An 11,041-nucleotide genomic window follows, 5' to 3' on the forward strand; every position below is an offset into this window, starting at 1 on the left:
GAAAAGATGACTGGAATGATTTCAATTTTTTTTAATTTACCAAGACTAGATTTATGGCCCAGGATGTGATCTATTCTGGAGAAGGTTCTGTGTGCACTTGAGAAAAAGGTGAAGTTGATTGTTTTGGGGTGAAACGTCCTATAGATGTCAATAAGGTCTAGCTGGTCCATTGTGTCCTTTAAAGTTTGTGTTTCCTTGTTCATTTTCTGTTTAGTTGATCTATCCATAGTTGTGAGTGGGGTATTAAAGTCTCCTACTATTATTGTGTTACTATTAATTTCCTCTTTCATACTCGTTAGTGTTTGCCTTACATATTGCAGTGCTCCTATGTTGGGTGCATATATATTTATAATTGTTATATCTTCTTCTTGGATTGATCCTTTGATCATTATGTAGTGTCCATCTTTGTCTCTTTTCACAGCCTTTATTTGAAAGTCTATTTTATCTGATATGAGTATTGCGACTCCTGCTTTCTTTTGGTCTCCGTTTGCGTGGAATATTTTTTTCCAGCCCTTCACTTTTAGTCTGTATGTGTCCCTTGTTTTGAGGTGGGTCTCTTGTAGACAGCATATATAGGGGTCTTGCTTTTGTATCCATTCAGCCAGCCTTTGTCTTTTGGTTGGGGCATTCAACCCATTTACATTTAAGGTAATTATTGATAGGTATGGTCCCATTGCCATTTATTTTGTTGTTTGGGGTTCACGTTTATACCACCTTTCTGTGTTTCCTGTCTAGAGAAGATCCTTTAGCATTTGTTGAAGAGCTGGTTTGGTGGTGCTGAATTCTCTCAGCTTTTGCTTGTCTGTAAAGCTTTTGAGTTCTCCTTCATATCTGAATGAGATCCTTGCTGGGTAGAGTAATCTAGGTTGTAGGTTATTCTCTTTCATTACTTTAAGTATGTCCTGACATTCCCTTCTGGCCTGAAGGGTTTCTATTGACAGATCAGCTCTTATCCTTATGGGAATCCCTTTGTGTGTTATTTGTTGTTTCTCCCTTGCTGCTTTGAATATTTGTTGCGTTTGATCTTTGTTAGTTTAATACGTGTCTTGGGGTGTTTTGCCTTGGGTTTATCCTGTTTGGGACTCTCTGGGTTTCTTGGACTTGGGTGGCTAGTTCCTTCCCCATTTTAGAGAAGTTTTCAGCTATATTATCTCCTCGAGTAACTTCTCATGGCCTTTCTTTTTGTCTTCTTCTTCTGGGACTCCTATGATTCGAATGTTGGGGCGTTTCACATTGTCCCAGAGGTCCCTGAGGTTGTCCTCATTTCTTTTGATTCTTTTTTCTTTTTTCCTCTCTGCTTCATTTATTTCCACCATTTTATCTTCTAACCCATTTATCCTATCTTCCGTCTCTGTTATTCTACTCATGGTTCCCTCCAGAGTGTTTTTTATCTCATTTATTTCATTATTAATTTTTAATTGACTTTTTTTTATTTCTTCTAGGTCCTTGTTAAACCTTTCTTGCATCTTCTCAATCTTTGTCTCCAGGGTATTTATTTGTAACTCCATTTTGTTTTCAAGATTTTGGATCATTTTTATTATCATTATTCTAAATTCTTTTTCAGGTAGATTCCCTATTTCCTCCTCTTTTGTTTGACTTGGTGGGCTTTTTTCATGTTCCTTTACCTGTTGGGTATTTCTCTGCCTTTTCATCTTGTTTAGATTGCTGTGTCTGGAGTGGGCTTTCTGTATTCTTGTGGTCTGTGGTTCCTTTTTATTGTGGAGGTTTCACCCAGTGGGTGGGGTTGGACGATTGGTTTGTCAAGGTTTCCTGGTTAGGGAAGCTTGTGTCAGCATTCTGGTGCGTGGAATTGGATTTCTTCTCTCTGGAGTGCAATGGAGTGTCCAGTAATGAGTTTTGCGATGGGTCTTTGTGTTAGGTGTGACTTTGGACAGCCTGTATGTTGACACTCAGGTCTATGTTCCTGCGTTGCTAAAGAATTTGCGTGGTATGTCTTGTACTAGAGTTATTGGCTCTTGGGTGGTGGTTGGTTTTAGCGAAGGTATGGAGGCTTTTGGATGGTCTCTTATTCCTTAATGTTCCGTATAGTCAGGAGTTTTCTGGTTTTCTCAGGTTTTGGGCTTAAGTCTCCTGCCTCTGGATTTCAGTTTTATTCTTTCAATAGTCTCAAGACTTCTCCAACTATACAGCACTGATAATAAAACTTCTAGGTTAATGGTGAAAAGATTCTCCACTGTGAGAGACGAACAGAGAGATTCACAGAGTTACATGAAGAATAGGAGAGGGAGGAAGGAGATAGAGGTGAGCAGGAGGAGAAAAAGGGGGACTCAAGAGGAGAGAGACAGATCTACACAGTTATCTGTTCCCAAAGTGTTCTCCGTAGCCCAGACACCCACAAAGATTCACAGAGTTGGATTGGGAAGAGAAGGGGAAAGGAGGAAATAGAGGTGTTCTGAGGTAGAAAACAGAGAGTCAAAAGTGGGAGAGTAAGCACCACACTCCTGAATAGAAATGGGAACTGAATATTGGATTCTTAAATGTCCAAAATTTATATCACATACTGAAAAACAAAGATTAAAAATCTAGTGTAGAGGTTAGACTCTTTGAAATACAATATTTAAAAACAAAAACACACAAAAAATTTAGAAATGTATATGAAGTTTGGTTTAAAAATAGGGTTTCTCTCTCTCTTTTTTTTTTGGCAAGGTTATAGTGAAATGAAAATGAAAATTAAGGAATAATAGAGGAGTATTAGAGGACTTTAAAAGGAAATAGAAGAGAAAAGAAAAAGAAAAAAAATTTTTTTTTCTAATTAAAAAAATCATAAAAATATATGAAAATGAAAGTTGAGGAGTAATGGGGGAGTAATAGGGAATTTTAAAAGAAAATAAAAGAGAAAAAATAAAAAATAAAAAAAAAGGAAAGAAAAAAAATTTTTTTTTAAATTAAAAAAAAAAAAAACATATATATCTAGGAATTTCTCTGGAGTTGTTGCGGTCAGCGTAGGTTCAGTTCAATTTCAGATAGCTCCTCTTTCCAGCTTACACTTCTCGATATCTGTAGGCCCCTTCCCGTGTAGTCGGTGTTACCTTCAGGGATTTTAATCTGTTGCACCGGTCCTTTCTGAAGCAGTTCCCTTTGTTTATTTGGCTTCTGTTTGCCATCTCTTCGGTGTCTTATTTCCGCCCTGACAGGCGGGCGGAGGTGATCTCTTATTTAGGTTCGCTAGTTCAGTTCAGTCCTGCTACGGGGAGGGCGGGGCGCTGCAGACAGACACCGCTCTGTGTGGATAGCGCTCACCGTGTTCCGGCCACACTGTGTTTGCCCCGCTCACAGGTGTCAGTGCTTTCCCCGTCTACACTGCTCAGGCTCCCGGCTGCTCTATATGGAGCGGGCCCTGCGTTGAGTGCGGTTCCAGTTTTCGGGTACTCCACAAAAGCGCGGATTCGGTTGCGCCTGCGTTTTGTGCCTTCCCCGGCCTGAGCGGCCCAGGCAGCCAGAGGCTTGGGCGCACTCTCCCCGGGTACGGCGCGCTTTTTCCCTCCGCGGCCCCAGCGCGCGCCGCCAGTCGGGTCTCAGGAAGTCTTTAGATAGGAACCAGGGGCCTGTTTGCAGTGTGGGAGGGGGTGGCTTCTCAGGGGCTGAGTTTGCCCTTTTCCCCTTCCCCCTGCCTCCTACCTCTCCAGCGGGGACGGGCCGGCTCTTTTCTGGACTTTCTCAGTCCCTTTGTTTCGCGAACCGCAGGCAGTGTGTTCCGGCCGGTTAATTTTGTCCCACCGTTTAAAAAAAGCTCCCTCCGATTGCTCTCAGGGTCTTCGGGCCGGTCCTCACCCTAAGCAATGCCGCCCGCTCCTCTCTGTTCCGCCCCGGCTTGTTGCTGGCGGGTGCGGGTGTCTGGGGTACTTTTCTGCTGGGAGTTGCTTTTAGGCACATAATCTGTGGGCCTTATTTAATTTTTCCTCCCAGTTAGGTTGCCGAAAACTTCCCCCAGTCCCGCCAGTGCGAGGGTTTCCTGGTGATTGGAAACTTCCTCTATTAAGACTCCCTTCCCGGGACGGGTCTCTGTCCATAGCTCTTTTGTCTCCCTTTTTATCTTTTATATTTTGTCCTACTTCCCTTTGAAGACAATGGGCTGCTTTTCTGGGCGCCTGATGTCCTCTGCTAACGATCGGAAGTTGTTTTGTGGAATTTGTTCAGCGTTCAAATGTTCTTTCGATGAATTTGTAGGGGAGAAAGTGGTCTCCCCGTCCTATTCCTCCGCCATCTTGGCTCCTCCCTCCTCCCTGTTCTATTCTTATCACTAATTATGTCCTATCATGCTGTCCAAAATACATCACCAAACTTTATGAAATGAACACAAAGACTGGATCAACAACATAAAGATGCTCCAAGTCCAAACAATAGGAAGCTCTTATTATTTGACTTCCTCAAAACTAACTCCCCCTGCAAATAAAAGACCATAGAAATTAAAGCCCAAATGCCTTCACTCCCAATGTTACGGGCTCAGTCCTGCCAGAGGGTCTTACTTAGTTGTCTAGGTTCCTATGTCTGCCGCTGCGTCCTAGGCTGTCTTTCACAAGAATGTAGCTTCTTTAAATCCTAATCTCTAGTTGTGTAATGTGGGTCAACACTGCTATTCTCAGCCAAAGAACACGACAGATAACTCAGCGGTATCTGTGTTGGAGACAGTGGGGACTTAAGAACAGTGGGTCGAGACGAGGCTGTTGAGGAGGAGGGAGCGATTGAAGGGGGGGTTGACTTAGCGTGCACTGCGCCCCTCGGGATCGTTATTGCGCGTGAAACGGCTGCTTTTGGAAGGCTATTGCCCAGAAGAAAAGATGTTTGGTTTTCACAAGCCAAAGATGTACCGAAGTATAGAGGGCTGCTGTATTTGCAGAGCTAAATCCTCCAGTTCTCGATTCACTGACAGTAAGCGCTATGAAAAGGATTTCCAGAGCTGCTTTGGGTTACATGAGACTCGTTCAGGAGATATCTGTAATGCCTGTGTCCTGCTTGTGAAAAGATGGAAGAAATTGCCAGCAGGATCAAAAAAAAAAAAAAAAAACTGGAATCATGTGGTAGATGCAAGGGCAGGACCCAGTCTAAAGACTACACTGAAACCAAAGAAAGTGAAAACTCTATCTGGAAACAGGATAAAAAGTAACCAGATCAGTAAACTGCAGAAGGAATTTAAAGGCCACAATTCTGATGCTCACAGTACAACCTCAAGTGCCTCTCCAGCTCAGTCTCCCTGTTACAGTAACCAGTCAGATGATGGCTCAGATACAGAGATGGCTTCTGGCTCCAACAGAACGCCAGTGTTTTCCTTTTTAGATCTCACATACTGGAAAAGACAGAAAATATGCTGTGGCATTATCTATAAAGGCCGTTTTGGGGAAGTCCTCATCGACACACATCTATTCAAACCTTGCTGCAGCAATAAGAAAGCAGCTGCTGAGAAGCCGGAGGAGCAGGGGCCAGAGCCTCTGCCCATCTCCACTCAGGAGTGGTGACTAAGCTTTATGTAGAAGGGGAGCAAAAATGATTTAAATTTTGGAAAACAAAGCAACAAAATGACCCTCCTATTTTTAATTTGGATACCTGCTATTCTGCCAAAAGATGGATTTGTAGAATAGTTTTGAATGGGTTATTTTTCCTCCAGTTCCACAAACTCTGAAGCCAGTGAAGCTTACTAAGAGATAAAAAAGAAGTGTACATAATATTTAAGATGCTGAGTATTTCATAGGAAAGCTGAATGCTGCTGTAAAGTGCTCTTTAAGTCTTTTTTAAAAATCCCCTTCTAATGAATGAAATTAGGGGAATTTTCAGGGGACAGAGATGGGATTTGTTGTATGATAAACGTATGTAGTTTTAGTCTTTCTATTTTGAGAAGCAGTGGTTGGGGCATTTTTTAAGATGGCTGGCTACACTTGTTTTCCTTCGTTATAATAAATTTGTCATAACTCAGTAAACATGGACTTGCCCCTAGAGGTAGTTGTTAATAACTGAAATATTAAGGTCTTGCCAAGGTTCTGGTGATTCAAACCTGTACTACTGAATATTAAGCAGGACAGACAGCTCTCTGGTGCAAATATCTTGAAGGAGTAATTTCTAAATAGGCAAAGGTAACTTGACTGTATATGTTGCATCCTGTGTCACCTCACTCCATATTGATATTTGATACAGATTTTAATTTATATGAAACTTAAAAAGCAGAATCAAAACTTAAAGCAGAATCAAAGTTCCTCTTGGGGAAATGTCAAGTCTTTAGAATAAGCAATCCTATATGAATAGTACCAAAGCATTACCACTTGGTAGAGAACATTCTCTATTGAAAATGTTAGATTATCTGAAAAATAACAATGTGCAAGTCTTTAGGATGGCACACGAAAAAAACAAAGGTTAATGCTTCTTGGGGCACGTTTCTTAGAGGGCTTGCAAGTGTGTAAATAATTTATGTTATGTGACTGGTGACTTCACTGAAAATCTGCACAATTCAGTTTTAGCTCTGGATTACTTCAGTTGACCTTTGTGAAGGTTTTATCTGTGTAGAATGGTTGTTTGACTTGTTTTAACCTGTTAGGGTTTTGGGTTTGTTTTTTTTTCATTCTATATTTAAAATTCTACTAAAAAAAAAAAAAAAAAGAACAGTGGGTCTCAGTCCCAGGGCAGGCCAGCCAGCTGCACCAGGGTCAAGTCCACAGTCTGGGAATCTGTATTCACTGACTGGAAACTGCCCAACAGCTGTGCTTGTACATGTTTAATATATGTGTGTATTTCTTGTTTGTGCTTTTCCTTGTTTTGTGTGGGTGGTGCTCGTGGGATCTCCCCATATATGCTGCCTACTTTCTCTCAGAGTGACATGTGAGACATTATTGCCTTCTTAGAAAATTTAGATATTCTAGTTCCTTGTCTCATGCAAGATTGTGGTCTAGAGAAAACACCCAAATTCTTCCAACTGTATTCTTTCTAGGGGTGAAATACACTTTTCTCCATGAAAATATGAGGAGTGGGGTAGAGACCATCACCCTACTTCCTTAGCACTGTGTTTTTTAAGTTAATAATATACACTGCTGTATTTATTCTGATTGTGATTGTCATCATTCTTCCATAAACTTTCCCTTCCTACCTAGGTAGGTTAAGCTGGACCCAGATAGGAAGTAAGTGACCAGAGTCAAAATTAAAACAAAAAAATTAAAACACCAGGATCTCAGTAAGACCAGAGGGTCAGGATTACTCTTGTACAGTGCTGGTGGGAATGTAAACTGCTTCACCCACTGTGAAAAACAGTTTGAAGCTTTCTTTAAATGAAGAATGAAGGGGATCAAGTGTATGATGATGGCTGGTTACTAGACTTACTGATTACTTTGTACTGTACACCAATATTGATTTATAATATGGTCTACCTGAAGTCTATATAAATATGATATACTAATTTTACCTCAATTTTTTTTAAAAGTAAGAAAAAGGAACAGAAGGATATAAAAGTTTAGCAAGACTTTAAGGAGATTCTATATATCACAGATTAAATTCAAAAGTTAGTATTCCAAAAGGTGGGCCATTGAAAAGATAAAACACAAGCATAAGCCAAAAAAGAAAAGCCTAAACCTAAACTTCAGGGCAGAAACTTTGCTGTTTCCCTCCTTCCTGTCTCGGCAGGCTCTGACTGACCGTGAGTGTAAGAAGAAAGACTGCAGCTGTGGAAGAAAGTGGTGCCAAGAGTTGCAGCTGCAGAAATCTCTTGCTTTTTGTTTTTTCACTTTTAGTGTGTAAAATTAATACATATGCAAGTTTTTCTTTTAAAAATCAAACAGTAAGAGTGGTGCTGAATGAAAAGTTCTCTACCTGACCTCACTCCCCCTCCCCATATCTAATTCAGCTCCGCACTTTTAAACATTTTTTTTTTATTCTGCTGCTAGTTATTACCATATCTCTGAAATTTACATTAGTTCTTCCACCTCTTGTTCATCAACTTTAGACAGTATCTACTGAGAGATGATAAATTTAGTTCATATTTCTTTATCTATCCATTGCTAAGTTTTTCCAGTTACAGTATTTCAGTTCTTCTGGTGGTTACCTATAATTCTAAAGAATATGCTTAGTCTCCATATTTTGTTACATCAATTTTAGATAGCATATCTTGACAAGGTGAGAAAAATTTGTGTCTGACATAACCTTCCACATGTGTCTGCTGCCTTTAACATTCAAACTTCCTTTTTCTTACATGATCAATGTCAATATTAGATTCTCTTTAATATTATTGTCTTCCAAGTTTTATTTATATGCTGATTCTACAAACTGAAATAGCATTTACATTACTGCAATTATGAATTACTACTTACTGAAATATTGAATAGCTTTATTTATGGAGAAAAATAAGGTAATCTATATAAGATGGAAAGATGAATATTCCAAGTGTCAAGGTCAAATCGGATTCCTTAAACTCAATCTTCAAGACTTTCAAATAAATTATTCATTTACGCAATGATACTATGACCAACCTAGACAGCATATTAAAAAGAAGACATTACTCTGCCAAAAAAGGTCTGTCTAGACAAAGCTATGGTTCTTCCAGTAGTCATGTCTAGATGTGAGAGTTGGACCATAAAGAAAGCTGAGTGCTAAAGAATTGATGCTTTTGAACTGTGGTGTTGGAGAAGACTCTTGAGAGTCCCTTGGACTGCAAGGAGATCCAACCAGTCCATCCTAAAGGAAATTAGTCCTGGGTGTTCATTGGAAGGACTGATGTTGAAGCTGAAACTCCAATACTTTGGCCACCTGATGTGAAGAACTGACTCATTTGAAAAGACTCTGATGCTGGGAAAGATTGAGGGCAGGAGGAGAAGGGGACGGCAGAGGATGAGATAGTTGGATGGCATCACTGACTTGATGGACATGAGTTTGAGCAAGCTCTGGGAGTTGGTGAAAGACAGGGAAGCCTGGCCTGCTGCAGTTCATGGGGTCACATAAGAGTTGGACACCACTAAGCAACTGAACTGAACTGACCTTTAATTTCTAAGAAATCTTCCTTCTCTGATTATTCTTGTTTCCTAACCACTTATTTTTTGGTTTGACCTGCAGATGTTAAGTTTGGGAAGGCATGGAGTTTAATCACTTTTTTTTCAGTTCTCTTAATTAAAAAGGCTCCTGTTTTCTTCAGGAGTCAATTTAAATCTGTTCTACTTGGACCATCTTGTTTTTTGCTGTTGGTTTCTTCTAAATTTTATGGTTTTTTCATACACATGCATGATGAAAAAGATTAATACTGTCTGCATAACTTTCAACAGTGCTATCAGATCTCTCCCGTGAATGATGGATGGCAGGGTTTATCTACATATAAGCTAGTACTATAGGCCCTAGGCGTCTACAGGTTTCACATCCACGGATTCAACCAACCTAAGATAAAAAAGTGTTCCCCTCAAAATTCCAGAAAATTCCACAAAGCAATATTTAAATTGGCTGTGCACTGGCAACTATGTAAATAGCATTTATATTATATTTACCTTGCACCTATAGATTATAAGTAACCTATAGATGATATAAAGCATACAGAAGGATGTGCACAGGTTATATGCAAATACTATACCATTTTACACAAGGCACTTTAATATCCATGTGTTTCAGTATCCACAGGACATCCTGGGTAGAATTAACCCCTCATAGATACTGAGGTATGACTGTATATTTTAAAGGTATGTTTAAATATTTAGTTCACTGTGTATTTTGTTTTGAAATTTGAAATACATTTTAATGTATATTTTTAAAATTTGACTTTTAAAAATGATACATAATATATCAATTCTTTTATTTATTTCATTTTTTGTATGCCAGGATTCACTGACTGTTTAGAAATCTGCCTTCAACCAAGGGCCTGAAGGTTAAACACAATTTCCAGGTATGGTCAGCAGAGGGCAGCAAAGGGTAGTGGAACAAGTGCTCACTGCCAAGGATTCGCTTCCCTCTTTGTGAAGGTAGAAATCAATTAGCAGGCAGCAGAAGGCCCAGAGTACCAGTATCAGGAGAAAAGTTACTCACAGGGACAGTGACCCAGAATGGGGATCAGTTGGAGAGGCAGTGGAAAGGTTCACCCACAATTCAGTCTGGTATCTGTCATTAGAGATGTGAACAACTGGACATCAGGAGGTGACTCATCATTTAGAACACTTTCAAGTCCTGCCTGCTCCTCCCAGTCTGTCTACAGCCCAAGTATGGGTCCTTAGAGTGACAGGGGCGTGCTGTCCACCCGGGGAGATGATGCAGTGGGTCCTTAGAGTGACAGGAGCGTGCTGTCCACCCAGGGAGATGATGCAGTGGGTCCTTAGAGTGACAGGAGCGTGCTGTCCACCCGGGGAGATGACGCAGTGGGTCCTTAGAGTGACAGGAGCGTGCTGTCCACCCGGGGAGATGACACAGTGGGTCCTTAGAGTGACAGGGGCGTGCTGTTCACCCGGGGAGATGACGCAGTGGGTCCTTAGAGTGACAGGGGCGTGCTGTCCACCTGGGGAGATGACGCAGTGGGTCCTTAGAGAGACAGGTGCATGCTGTCCACCCGGGGAGATGACGCGGTGGGTCCTTAGAGTGACAGGGGCGTGCTGTTCACCCGGGGAGATGACGCGGTGGGTCCTTAGAGTGACAGGGGCGTGCTGTCCACCCGGGGAGATGACGCGGTGGGTCCTTAGAGTGACAAGTGCATGCTGTCCACCGGGGGAGATGACGCAGTGGGTCCTTAGAGTGACAGGTGCATGCTGTCCACCCGGGGAGATGACGCGGTGGGTCCTTAGAGTGACCGGGGCGTGCTGTCCACCCGGGGAGATGACGCGGTGGGTCCTTAGAGTGACCGGGGCGTGCTGTCCACCCGGGGAGATGACGCGGTGGGTCCTTAGAGTGACAGGGGCGTGCTGTCCACCCGGGGAGATGATGCAGTGGGTCCTTAGAGTGACCGGGGCGTGCTGTCCACCCGGGGAGATGACGCAGTGGATCCTTAGAGAGACAGGAGCGTGCTGTCCACCCGGGGAGATGAGGCAGTGGGTCCTTAGAGTGACAGGGGCGTGCTGTCCACCCGGGGAGATGATGCAGTGGG

General features: G+C 41.8%; 1 pseudogene; it reads left to right on the forward strand.

The window, feature by feature from the left end:
- The first annotated feature begins 4,666 nt into the window (after nt 1-4,666).
- Nucleotides 4,667-5,933, forward strand: LOC110121533 (SIN3-HDAC complex-associated factor pseudogene; annotated as a pseudogene).
- The last annotated feature ends 5,108 nt before the right edge of the window (nt 5,934-11,041 follow it).

This window comes from Odocoileus virginianus, unplaced genomic scaffold (assembly GCF_023699985.2).
Source record: "Odocoileus virginianus isolate 20LAN1187 ecotype Illinois unplaced genomic scaffold, Ovbor_1.2 Unplaced_Contig_7, whole genome shotgun sequence".
Taxonomy (NCBI): domain Eukaryota; kingdom Metazoa; phylum Chordata; class Mammalia; order Artiodactyla; family Cervidae; genus Odocoileus; species Odocoileus virginianus.